Below are 14,675 nucleotides of genomic sequence, written 5' to 3'. Positions count from 1 at the left end.
GAGTATGAAGCTGAGAGGAGACATTTTATCTTGATTAATGTCATCAAAGACCAAGTCTTGTTTAGGTGGTGGTGGTTCCTCAATTTAAAGTTGTAAGGATTTGGTCATTCTCATGACAAGCTGAGAGTAAAAGGTGAAGCCCTCTGATGGAGACAGTGGATGATTCTCAGTGGCATCAGAGGTCGGTGTTGGTAAATTTGATGGTGATTCTTGTAATGTATCAGAAGCCAGGTCTTGAATTGATGAAGATGATGAGGAAGGAGATAGGTCTCGAGGTCTCAATATCAATGATTGTGTCAAAGGAGGCTGTGCCGTAGGAGCCAGATGTGTGGAATGCCTTTTTGTATCGGTAGGCAGAAGGGGAGGACCTTTATAAATAGTAGTGACTTGCAATGATATTTGGGGAAGACATTTGGAAGAATGCTTGGAACGTTTACATTGGGAGTGTTGTACAATCAGTGGAGGATGTTTTAAAGTTGGTTTAGATGGGAGAGCTGAATGAGTAGGTATGGAATGCTGAAATCGATGTCGAGGACGGGATGGAGAGAGTGACAGTGAATATCAACGGGGGTGCGGTAAGGTATATCAAACCCATTTGGGTTCCTCATAATATAGGTGGTCTTGATGATCCTTGATGATATAAGGTTTGTATTGGGAATATATATCTCTCGTGTCATCTCGAAGTTGGTATCGAGACGATTGTGGGTAATAGTAGTACTCCCGATGTGGAGGGTCGTACTGAGGAGGTGATAGATGCTTTCATTTCTCTCAATATTTTCTCAGAGAGTGATGAGGTGAGTCGGAACCAGAAAGCTCAATTGGAATTGCCCACACTGATGATGAGGGCTCGAACGGGCTGAGGCCTGGCTGGAATGCACATCAACCGGAGAAAGGCCAACACTTGGCAACAGGCTACCAGTAGAGACTGGAGCTTGGGCCAGAGGTAGAGATCGGTCATTTCTGTCAGATGTAGAGCCTGGAGCCTCTCTAGACGATTCTTCCAGAATGGGAGATGGAAGAGTAGGTTGTGGTGGATCAAGCTGAGTGGATTTTGAGATCTTTGGGGGGTTTTTGATGACATCTTGTCTTTCTTCTTTTTTGAAGAATCTAGAGATTGAGTTGAGGTCATCAACGTCAACGCCGACTTCGATTTCGAGGTGGACTTCGACTTCTCCTTAGGATGGGGAGAAGGAGTCACAGAGCTGGAAGCAGGCATGGATGGATTTTGCTGCTCTATTTGAGGGTCTGGAGATCATGCAGACTCCATGAAAGCTGCAGATGGTTTGAGAGATTTCTCCCAGAGGCAAGACCTCAATCTTTGGAGACAAAGTTTAAGGGCTGGTTTAGTTAGCCTCTTACACGCAGAACAGGAGTGGGTAGGATGTTGTTCCACAAGGCAAAAGAGGCAGTGGTCATTCCTGTCCGTTAGCAGGATCTTGTTTGCACAGATAACACACCGCTTGAATGGCCCAGGGGGGCCATAAAGAGCAGAAGGATGGGGGGGGAACGGCCGTTGGGGGGAAAGGGGGGAGGCAAAACACTGGTAGAGAAAAACTGGAAAAAACTCACAGGGAGAAACGTCGAATAAAGAAAACAATTGTAGAAATAATGATGATTGAAAAGGGAAATATGATTCAATATAGTGCTCTATTTCTCTGAACAGCTCTGCTCAACATGGCGGAAAAAAGGATCGGAGGGGACCTAGGACAGGTGGAGCATGCACTTCACGGGGGAAGGTCCCACCAATCATGTGTCTATAAGCTCTAGAAACTTCTGAGACATTCAGCGCAGGCGCAGAACAACCCAATTGTGTGTATTCATAGAGACGACAAAGGAGAACAAAGTGAACAGAACCAGTTCTCTGCTACTGTGTTTACCTTATAAGAGCTTCTTTTTCCTCTTTCGAATTATGGTCTTCTATTCCCTTCCTGTAACCTGTCATCTAATACTTGTCACAGTAGTGCTGTTTTTAGTGCTATGTGTGTACAGTTGTGCATATTTAAGAGAACTGCCATCAAAGGAGGAGGGAAATTAGTTTCATGTGTCTGTCTATTTATTCTTCTTCCATTTCAGTTACGGCTACCAGCTGTGAAGTTATGGAACGTGGATGCTCCAAATAAGAACTTGAATGGCATCACAAAGTCATTGAGCACAGCCCACTGACCAGATTCCAGATGGCCACAACTTGGTTGCTTTCATTCAGCAGGCGGGTGGAAATTCACACTCTTACTTGTCATTAGTTAATCTGCAAGGGAAACACTCTGTTTTATTTGTCATAGCTAACAGAGTTGGGAATTGTGCAGTGTACAATTTACCACACAGTTTTGTGACAATTTAATATAGGTTACTTAAGCATTAGCATAACCTTTAAATGTGAATTTGTTGACATGACATTTACTTCCTTCTTGCTGAAAATTCTCAGTATCATTCCAGTAACTGGAAATATAATTAGGAGATCATAATTCTGTTATTACCTGCATCGTTATTATGTTCCTGGCATCATGAAGCATACAATAATGACTGCCTTTTTAAAACGAGTTTTACAAAGAAGAATAGATTAGGATGGGGGGGGGGATATTTGTAAGTTAACCATGCTAAAATCAGAAAGCCAAACTGGCAAGCAGTCATATACTAAAGATGCTAACTTTCCTTTGACATGAGTTCAACTGGGGTTTGTAGTTGTAAAGCAGGTTGGGGGAGAAGCCCCAAGAAACCCAAAGCTGTGCTGACATCTTGTAAGAATCTCTTGCCTGCTGAGATATCTGAGTAGAAAATTGTGATTGAAGGCCAGGGGGTGAGCAATCTCAGTTGGTCCAAGAGCCTTTGCTCAGGTCTGAAGGTAGGTAGCCCAAGGGCCATACTCCCAAGAGGGCAGATCAAAAGAGACTAATCTGTGTTTGTAATTCTTTGTAATGTATGGGTTATGTAATGTAAGAGGTTTGAGTTTTGTTTTCAAAATTAGTGTCAACTTTAAAAAAGCAAAATAAAACAGAGGCTCATTCTCACCTTCTAGTGGCCAAAACATTTTTTAAAGATTGAAAATCTGTGAGGTGGAGGGAGGGCTGGGATTTGTCAGCATACGGCAAAATTGCATCCCACGCCTCTGGAGGGCACTGGGAGAGGGACTTGCTGTGCAAAAATATTTTTGGATTTTTTTTTTAAGGAGAGGACTGTGGCTTATGCAAAAATGGCTCAAGGCCCTCCATGTGATCTTCTCCAAAGGTTCTCCACCTTTGTTGTAGGGTCTGTGCTATTTTCCTGCATGTGTACATGAGCCGAAAGATTTTCTCTCCTCCCCTGCTTGTGATCCATCTCTGCCTCTTAGCTCCTCAGTTGCCTGTATATCAATTACAAAATAATGTACAATAAAATACAGTTTTTTTTCCTTGATCTCTTAGATTGTTTGAGAAATGAAGACTTCTAAGGCTTGAAAGTTTTCCCAATAGAGAAAAAACTAAGCTTGGATCAAGAGTTCTGTTACAATACTTAATCCTTTTCTTTAAAAAAGACGTAGTAAGTTGTACATGATTATGCTTATAGTAATCTCATCACTTGAGCTGTCTTATCGTCTGCCAACTATTTCCCTTTGGTAACAACTGGGAAACAATCCAGCTATCACCTTCGCCCAGTTTCATCTTTCATACTCTAGATGCAACTATGGCAGGTTTTACTTCCTAAATGTAAAAAATATGTTAACTATATAGTGAAGGTTCAAGAAGAAAATGGATGCCACTGCCAAAGGGTAGACAGTAGACCTGGCATAATGCCACCCTTTACCTGACAACACCTGCTCCTGGGGTTGGGTACCAGTTTCTGGTGGATGGTGGGGGGCAGTGATGACTTGAAAAGTAGATCAAGGTCAGAAATATCACAACAGTTTCCAAATGGTCAGTCTCCTTGCCTGAGGAAAAAGCTTATAACTTTAAAATGCTGACGCCTTTGGACATTAAGATGCCCTCTTTTCTGAATTGGGCTGTCAGTCCAGATGCTAACATCCTTGCCTGCTGACTAGGAAATAATTAGAAATCAATCCTTTTTGGACAGGTCTATTGGCAACAGCAGTGCACAGATCAGTCAAGGCTGTATTCTTTGGCATGGGTTAAATTCAGTTGAACAGGTCGTACTTAACTGTGTTTGTGGGTCGAATTTTCCCATTATAAACTGATGCCATTTTACCCATTTAACCATGCTTAGAGAAATAGACCATTTAACCATGCTTAGAGAAATAGACCAAAAGATGGTTGCATTTGTGGCATTTGTCATTCCTAGCATCGTACTATTCTAGACAGTTTCCTAAGCTTTAGTAGTGGGTATGGGGACAGGAGTGTCATTTGGCACAAGAAGGATCTTAGAGAAAAGACCGTTTCCTAGCATATGTTTATACTTACAGACACATAACACATCATATCTCTCCTGAAGAATAAAGAAGGTGAGCGAAAGGAGGTTCCTGATTACTTTTTAAAAACATCAGCAATCCCGTTTTTGTTTCTTTAAGAATATGAAATATTAAGATAGTAACCACTCAAAAGTCTGTAGAAGAAAAAGGGTGGAGTTGAAGAAAAATGGGGGCAGGGTGGGGCTTTTTAAAGCCTCTTTATAATCAATCACACCCATTCCAGACAAAATGTAGATTCTGAGACAAAGCAGGCCCCTTCAAAGATTACATTTCTCAAAATTGTACAATTGTATTCAACTCTTTAAAAAATAATCTTCTGGTTTATATATGTGGGGTAGTGAACTTCTGTAACCACAATTCAAAATGCCAGGAAATGGCTCAATATTGTGCCTATGTTGCCAGCAGGAAAAAGGATGTCAAGCTGTGCCTATGTTGCCAGAAGGAAAAGGGATGTCAAGTTTTGCATAGGAAAGGGCAGCCTGAATGTTGGCAACACCAATGGCAGCAGTCAAGATGGTCTACAGGATAACCTCTTGTGCTCACCACCATTCATACTTGTTGAAAAACATCCCTGACAATTGTTTTTATGTTTGGGTGAGAAGTGGTTAACTGATGAAAAAAATTAAATTAGCTTCTAGGATTTTCCTTTGCTTGACATCACTGGAGGTGAATGAAGTTTGGAGGTTTTTTGTTAATTGTATAGTGGGAGTAGTATAGTGACAAGATGGGTAGAATGACTGAAACTATAACTGGATATAGGCAGGGCTTGAAAATTTTTTAGAATGTCTGACCAGTCAGTCAAAAATTTCACCAGTCTTCATGACCGGACTATAGCCTTGCAATTTATGTTTACATTTAAATTTAAACTAGGTATTTTCTACATAACAATGTGTACAAACCAAAAATAAATGTACCCTCAGACTTGGGTTGCTTTATTACCTGTGTGCCTGTGAGGTCATGAAGCTTGTATTTTGAATGCCTTTCTTTTGAATGTCTCCAGCAAAAATAAAACTGAAAGCAAAAGTGCCAGGCCTCTTAAGGAGCTAGGTCGTTTGGTTGAAATTGGGAGCAGGGAATCTCCATATTCTCCAGCACGAGACTACAGTGGTGCCCCACATGACAACGATAATCCATTCCATAGAAATAGCTGTTTAGCGAAAACATCATCTTGCGAAAACCATTTCCCCATCAGAATGCATTGATACCCATTTAATGCGTTTCAATGGGGAAAAATTGTCGTTCTGCGAAGATCGCCCATAGGGAAGCCATTTTGTGAAGCGCCAGTCAGCTGTTAAAATGGCTGCCCTGCGAAGCATCGGTCCCGAAAACACCCATTTTGCGAAGCACCTATCAGTGGCAAAATCGTAGTCTAGCAAAAATCGGTTTGTGAAGCAGCGACCCAAACATTGTCCAGCGAAAATCACCCACTGGAATCACTGTTTTGCGAATTGCTATAGTGATTGCAAAACCTCATCGTCATATGGATTCGTCGTTTTGCGAGGTCGTCGTCTAACAAGGTACCACTGTGCTCTACATTGTCCTACAGAGCTATATATGTATGTGCCACTCGAACTCTCTTCTAATGAGAAGAGGGCTATTTTTCCTTTTGCAATGGGAAGGGGGGAGGACTGCAGGATCAGAGAGAGAGAGAGAGAGAGAGAGACGGACTGAGGGTAGGGAGGCAAGAAGGGAGGGAGGGACAGAGCGAGCTGTGGTTCATCAAGCAGAATTTTTTCACTCATCAGAGACAAGTGGACGAGTGGATTTGGTCACTTTTGATGCCAATCATGGATGACAAGGGTATCTTTGAACTCCAACCCAACATATCTATCAAGCTATCAGATCTTTTAAGCACCAGGTGATCATCTAAAATGAAGGTACCCGATTGAGTTACATGTCTGTAGGGCACAGAAATTGATTTTTAGGGCACACAAACTGTCTCAATAGCATATGCAACATTCATGTTATATGGCAGCACAAAAAGGGATTAACAATGGCCAGAATACCCTTATGTGCCAGCAGAAGTCAAATGGGGCAATTCTTGGTAACAAATCACTGCCAGTTAAGGAATCCACATTTTTATTCCTCATAACATGTTATGTCATGCAACCGGTATGTAACAAGAAAAACAAGAGGTGAGCCCTTAAATTAGCATCTGAGATTTACATTGCTTGACTTATGCCAGCATACACCATAGGACTCTGACTAGTAAAAACAAACAAATTTATTTCTTAAAATCTGACTTTTTTCTCTTAGTGCTTTGCTGGGTTGCCACCGACTTCCTACATGTGCTATAGTAACAGGAACCATATCCAACCCTCCCATAGATCGCTGAGCTCTAAAAATAAAGTACAGTGGTGCCTCGCTTAGCGACGTTAATCCATTCCAGGAAAAACGTTGCTAAGAGATTTAATCGCTAAGGAATTTTTTAAAGCCCATAGGAACGCATTAAAATGCGTTTAATGAGTTCCTATGGGCTTCAAAACTAACCTTATGCGAAAAGCTTCCATAGGGGCAGCCATTTTCAGTGCCTCTAAAGCGAGGACATACAGCAGGCGGCCATTTTGTTTTTCCGGTGGCCATTTTGAAACTGCCGATCAGCTGTTTAAAAAGGGTCGCTTTGCCATGATCGCTTTCCCATGATCATCACAAATCGATTTTTCCCCATAGGGACCATCGCTAAGCGATCGCTCTTGCAATGGCCAAAACCCCATCGCTAAGCGATTTCGTCGCTCAACAGAGCGATCGCTAAGCAAGGCACCACTGTAATTAGTCCATGTCATTCACCCATATTCCATACACTAAAGCCGGGGTGTAATTTAATGTTTGGTAGATTAAATGCAGAGTCTCTAGAAACATCTTCAGAACAATCTCATTATAGTCGCTTGGTTTCTTTTCAAGTGCTGACCCAGGACATGAGGTCCTCTGTGTTCAAGGAAGTTATCCTAGTCAATCAGCCTTTGGCTCAAATTGTATCTATATTCATGGTCAGGGAATCTAGCTTTTTCAGGCAATGCTTTAATTAGTTCCTTGAATATTCAAATAGGCTCTTAGTTCTCATGCCGCATACTTGGTGTAAATTTCCATTTTCGAACAAGGTCAGCTGGCACCTTCCAATTGTCCAGTGACTTCAGATTAAAATGCAAACATTCACCTTCCTCTCCCCCCACCCTCAATGATATTCCTCCAATTAAAGTTAGCTTTAGGCAATTGTTCTAAGTAGACTCCAAGGTGCTGAGAAGACTGACAGTGAAAATTTATTGAAATAATATTTGGCTCACAGTAATAACTTTCCCTGAATGATTGTCCTGTCCTGCAAACAAACAAAGAATTTACAAAATCTCATCCTTAACTTCTCCTTTGGTGGTCATCTCGTGGTGCTGGGCCTCTCCATTCAACTATACATACAAAAAATATAGATCTACACTAAAGCAAACTTTTACTACAAGAGATACCAGTTTTATATCACTGTTAATATTGTGGCTTTGTCCTGAGAAACATTTTGAGGGTGCTGGGAATTTATTGTTTGATACTCCTGAACCTTCCCTAGAAGAACTGCAGTTCCCTCAGAAGAGGGAATGATGACTAGTGTGGTCTATTACTAAAAAAAGAAAGCTTTCCAAAGTTGTCAAAAATACAGGTGGCCTTGTGATATCTAAAGATATAGACGCCCATGAAGCACAGTAGAAGGAGTAGCCTGATGGAAAGGTTCTTTGCTTCTTCTCTGTGGTCTCAAGACAGCTAGCAAGGGAGGCCAAGGGGCAGAAGGTAAGAGAAAGGCAAATTCTCTGCAGCTTCTTCTTCTCTGGCTAACATTGGAGAACAACCCTCCCACTAGTTGGTTTGTACAGTATCACAATTCATTTCATCCGAAAGAACGTAACCCTAAATTCACAGGCATATATAAAACACACGGGGGAAGGAGATGGAGAGAAGAGTACGATCAGACACAGAGAAAATTGGGAAAAAGTAGTGCTATATCTGTTATATAAAATAATTAACAATGACAATTAACAAGGTTGTATTGATGAAAGCAGAAACTTCCCAGCATCGATAAACAAATTAATTGACACGTTTGATAAAATGAAAAAGCCACAAGGGATAGAGACAGATTACTCGGTGAATTATAATTCAGTGTCTTGAAGTGGGGGTTCTCCCCTTGATGCTTATCATTCAAGGGTCACCTTCTTAATGTCAGCTACTCTGTGATGTGCTATATCAAAATTTTATCTGACTGATTCTTGGCTGTCACCATTTTTGATGTCAGATTTATTCTTCTGTTGATTCATTCTGTTCCACAGAGACTGGCCTGTTGGTCTCAGAAGGACTTCAGGGAGATCACTGTTGTCAGACAATAGCACGTGCCATCAGAAGATGAATAGAGGATGGCATTAGACTTGGAAACGTGTGTGGCTTGTTGCTAGGGAGTAAATATTTTTATGTGGGGGGACTTATGTAAGCAAAGACAGGCCTACTACCCTAAGCCTATGCAAGGGAGAAAGAAATTAGCTGAGCTGCCCTGCTATCTGATGGAACAAAAGCAAAGTGTTCTGCTTATATGGCACCTCATAAAACTTAAAGATTTCTCTGAGAGATTTGCAGTTCAATTATGCAGGCAACACATTGTGTCCCCAACAAACTGGGTACTCAATTTACGGACTTTGGAAGGATGGAAGGCTGAGTAAAACTCAAGCCAGCTACCTGAGCCCATCAGGATTGAGCTTAGGTTGTGAGCAGAGTCTTAATTGCAGTACTGCAGTTTAATCACCGTGCTATGAGGCTCCAACACATTATTAATCAACACATCCGTAGGATATCATTTTATTATGCAGCTGCTAACATAGCATTAGAGACCTTAAAGAAGTTGGTTGAAATGTTGCACCCACAGTTCATGCATCTGCTTAATATACAGATTGTATGAGGTCTCTGAACTCAGTGGAAACCTTGCACTGATCAAAGCATTTTTTCCAGTTACGTCAGCACAAATGTAGCACTGGGAATTCCTGAAGTATAATTTTTAAAATTTGCAAATTAGCAGTTATTGGAAAAACACGAAAATCATTCAGTGCCCTTTAAACAGCATCAGTAGTCTTCTAAAATGCAAATAAGAGATTGATTGGTCTTATAGGAGCATCATATTCTGATTATTGAGGTTGAAAGTTTTATGTAGACTGATGGTTGTTGTAGGTTTTTTGGGCTGTTTGGCTGTGTTCTGCAGTTTTTTTCCTCCAGAACACAGCAAAACAGCCAAAAAACCTACAACAACCATCAGATCCCAGCCGTGAAAGCCTTTGAGAATACATTTTATGTAGACTGTTTTAGATTTAGCCCACCATATCAATTTGCAAACTGTAACATTCTGTGAAAAGAAATGCAGTGAATAATTTCTAACCCAATCTCCTTGCACATTAAATTTAACTTTCTTATCCCTCTCGCCACCAGATCCTCTGCATAACATGTTTGTATTTCAGCACATCTTAGCCTTCCATGCGTATTCTCGTCATTACTGTTATTGTTTTCTTCTTGCCTTGCAACCATTTTCAAGCTATCTCACAACAATGCTTCTTTTTTAAAAAAATGTCATTGGGACTGGACAACCTCATCAGGTCTGGGGGCCATAAAGATCACCAGAAATGTGGAAAAAAAATGGGAAGAAAGAAGGGGAAAACAAATAAAATTAGAGGCAGATGTTCTGGAAAATATGTGGTTTGGGGACTTCAGCATATGTAAATCATGGGTGAATTGCTGCTCTGAAGGAGTCCAGTAGTAGCATTTCACTCCTTCTTTTGGTGGGGAAAACCATTTTGGGAGATCCATGGTGGAATACAATGTGCTTTGAGCCATTAACAATAGACTTGAGAGCACCATACAGCCCCTGACCTGCACTTTGCCCACCCCTCACTTATAACAATGCATTTTCAAAGAGGTCAGAAAAGACATCAGAAAATGCAAGCTCACAGGGTTGAGGGAGGTACCCAGAATAGATGAATGAAAACTGAGCATGGTCAGTGGCCATATAAAGCTCATACTTGAGTAGAGACTTAGAATATACAGGAGAAAGATGAGGAAAAGGGGGTGTCCTGATAAAGAGTGGGAGGTGGTTGGCTGGTTGGCTGGAACTTTGAGGAGAAACACTGCACAGCAACGAAGTCTTGCAGGTTCCACTCATTAACCTGCAAGGTTTCTGTTGCAAGACTGTGTTTTGGTTTTGTTTGCTGCATAGCTTCCCCTTCCCCAGCCTAAGGTTTGACTTTCCATTTGAATCCCCCCTGTAGTTTATCTGTCACAATTGAATATGGTACATCCAACTGTGGATTTCATGTCCAGTTCCTGGGAATTGTGTCATCATGTCTTTCTCTCAGACAAGTACTGTTGGATCCCAGGAAAAAGAACAGGCGAATTAGCCTTCATACATGCCATTGAGGGAAATCGACCACACTTAGCCGTAATATCTGGGTAGGTACAAATAGCTGCTTAATCTCAATAGCAACTAATGTAATCCAAAACCTTTTACACACCTTGTTTAATATAGATATGCGGTTTACTACAGAGAATGAATCTGTCAAAATCCTAACCAGTATATGTCAACAAATAAGGAAAATGAAACAATGTCCCACAGACTAGAAATGCTCAATATACATTCCAATCTCTAAGAAAGGAGATGTCAAGGGATGCAGTAACTATAGGACCATTAAATTTAAATTTCTTATGCAAACAAAGTAATGAAGCATCTCAACAAATTTCTCACTTTATATGGAGTGAGAAATACCTGATGTCAAAGCTGGATGCAATTTTATTTTGTTAAAAATGCATGAAAAAATATCAAATAAGGAAAACAGAAAATAAAAAGCACCATTTAGCTCTAGCATATTAAGAAACAGGAAAACATTTTTGAATAAATATAACCCATGCTCATATTTTCAGTTTAAGTGAAATTCATGCTTAGTCACCCCTGGAACAATCTCCCTCCGGAGATTTGCGCGACCCCTACGCTGGGTATCTTTAAAAATCAATTAAAACATGGATGTTTATTCAAGCCTTCCCTCCAGTCAATACTTGATTTTTGGAGGCGGGGCTTTGTTGCGGTGCTGCCAGCAACTCCAGAGAAGAGCTCTCTGGAAAAAAACTGGAACCCTCCGGTCCGGGATCCCCCTTTTGAAATGGGGATCAAAGGAGAGTCTAGAAGAAGTCTCTCTGAAGCAGATGGTGAGCAGCAGAAGGAGAAGAAAGGGAGGCAGACCCGGACTTTTTTCTTCTGAAGAAATCACCGTGCACGGACTGGAGCGGGCGCCATTTTTTGGCACTGAGCCGCGAGGAACCCTTTACCGGGGGAGAGGAGAGCAATCAATATAAACTAATAATATATAACAAGCAAGTAAGCCGAAGCCTCTGATTTATGAAACAGCCTCATTAAGCTGAAATAAGAATGAAAATATTTGGCTGAAAGAATAAATGCAGCGGCGGGTTTATCTTATCAGTCTGACTCAAAAGCGAAACTAAGCTTCTCCAAGTGAACTCTTAAAACACCAGGCTGATTCTAAAGCCGAGAGTCTGAGATGGAAAAATAAATCTTATGTTTCTGGAAAATAATCCCAGACAGCAACACCGTCTGACTGGATTTAAGAGACTTCGGTGGATGCAGTGTGGCTGGGATACGTTACTCTTTGCCTTCTCTGGACTTTGGGAACTATAAATAATAGAATCTGGTGGTTTTCGGGAGAAGGAGCTGACGTGGCCGACTGGACTAAGGAGCATTAAGGGGTTAATGAAGATCACAAGACGAGCTCCAAGGACAATCTACTGGACAGTTTGAGACTCTGTGATTGTTGTTTGGTTTGTCGGACTGCAGACCGCGTGTGAGTCTAATAATAGAAGCTTGCTGAACTCAGGAGAAGAAGAAATAACTGCGTCACGGTTCTAATTGATATTGTATTTGCTGGGCTAAAAGTTGATTTTTATACTACAATATTTGGACAAAGATTGGAGGGAGATCTAAGGGGAGGTTTATGATGAGGGGTTTGAATTGTTGATAAAATTGTGGAAACTGTGGAAGGATTTCTAGGGGGTGATTATTGTGGTATTTATACAAACCCCAAAGCCTGAGATGGACCCCAAAAATTCAAAAGAACAAATGGAGACTTGGTCTGTTCAATCCCAAAGTTCTGGAATAGTGGTGCAAGAAATAGAAAAGGAATGGCAGATTAATATACAAAGGCTAATATTAACAGGGTTCCAGCGAGTGAATGCAGGTCTTAGCAAAATAGAAGATCTGATGAAAGGGACGAAAGAGGGGACAGTAGATGCCAAACAAAACTTAAATGAAGTTGTACAAACTTTAGAATCGTCTGTATTAGACATGACACCAGGTAATATGAATGCAGTAGAGAGTTATCCAGTGACCCATGCAGCTTCCAAAATTAAAAAGCATTATGACAAAAATCTTAAGGAGGCAGAGATACTGAAACCAGATAATTTTATGGTGAAAATATGGGAAGTGAAAAAAATGGATATTCTGTCAGATGGGCTGAAAGACTGTTCAATTCAAAAAGAAACTGAACGATGGGATGTATTGTATAAATGGCAGCAGCTACCAGACAATGTTGGAATAACATAGAATAAAATTAAAATTAAATGATAAGATAAAAGCAGGAGGGTAATCAAACTGTGAAAAAGCAAAAAGTTGATATGTATTAGTAATATGAATTGATTGGATGATGTTATACTTTATGCTCTCCTATCCCCCAAAACCATTTTTCCTTCTCTATCCCCTCTTTCTTTTTGTACCCTCTATCCCTGTTCCTAAATAAATATATAAAAATTAAAAAAAAAAACTAAAAAAAAATACTTGATTTTTTTTCCTTCTTTTTTTTATTTTTTCTTTATTTATTTTTACTTTATTCTTCCCATCTTGTAAATTGTTATGGAAGTTATTCATGTAATAATTTTTGTGTTATTTTATCTGCTGTTTTATGTTGTATTGGAAGCTGCCTAGAGTGGTCGCAAGACCAGATAGGCGGGATACAAATAAAATAAACAAACAAACAAACAAAAAGAAAGAAAGACGAACTCAGAGAGCATTAAAGAATTTCAGAAGAAGATCGGTCTATACTTTATAGCCTACAGCAAGGCCTTTGACTGTAGATCATGAGAAAGGATGGGTTGTTCTGAAATGAGAGTGCCTCAGCTCTTGATTGTTCTGATGATTAACTTGTGTTATGGACAAGATGCTATTGTTAGGATACAATTTGGAGAGACAGAATGGTTTCCTATAGGCAAAGGTGTTAGACAAGGGTGCATTTTATCTCCTATCTGTTCAATCTGTATGCAGAATATATCATACAGAAAGCCAAATTATTCAGATGAAGGAGGAGTGAAAATTGGTGGAAGACACACAAATCAATTAAGAAATGCAGCTGACACTATCTTACTAGCAGAAAGCAGCAATGACTTGAATTTATTGTTAGGGAAAGTAAAATAAGAAAATGCCAAAGCAGGCTTGAAGCTGAGTGTTAAGTGTTAAGAAGACAAAAATCATGACTAGAGAAGAACTGTACAGCTCTTACATAGGCAATGAAGAAATTGAAATAGAGATTTTGTATACTTTGATTCAGTCATCAGTGAAACTGGCGAGTGCAGTCAAGAAATCAGAAGACTGGGACTGGGAAAGGCAGCAATGAAGGACCTAGAGAAGATCATCAAGTGCAAGGATGTGTCACTGGAGATCTACACCAAGATCATCCACACTCTAGTATTCCCAATCACCATGTATGGATGTGAAAGCCGGACAGTGAAGAAAGCTGACAGGAAAAAAAATGATTTGTTTGAAATGTGGTGCTGGAGGAAAGCTTTGTAGATAATCTGGATTGCCAGAAAGATAAACAAGTGGGTCATATATCAAATCAAGCCTGAACTATATCTGGAAGCAAAAATGTTGAAGCTGAGGCTATCCCCCTTTGGGCAGGAAGGATTCTCTGGAAAGGAAAATAATGCTGGGAAAGGTGGAACACAGCAGGAAACGAGAAAGACCAAGTATGAGATGGATAGACTCTTTAAAAGAGGCAACGGGACCTGAGTCTGCAGCAGCTGAGCAGGGCAGCAAAGGACAGGACATTTTGGAGAGCACTCATTCGCAGGGCCTCCATGAGTCAGAAGCAACTTGACAACACATAACAACGGTTTTTCAACACAACTGTTCATACTCCAAAAAAGAAAATAACACAGACCCAAGCAGTTGGAGATTTAATGGTGGGCTAAACTGAAGGTTTTTATTTAAATCATC

The sequence above is a fragment of the Pogona vitticeps genome, chromosome 2 (genome assembly GCF_051106095.1).
Source record: "Pogona vitticeps strain Pit_001003342236 chromosome 2, PviZW2.1, whole genome shotgun sequence".
Lineage (NCBI taxonomy): Eukaryota > Metazoa > Chordata > Lepidosauria > Squamata > Agamidae > Pogona > Pogona vitticeps.
Note: the sequence above shows the minus strand (reverse complement) of the source record.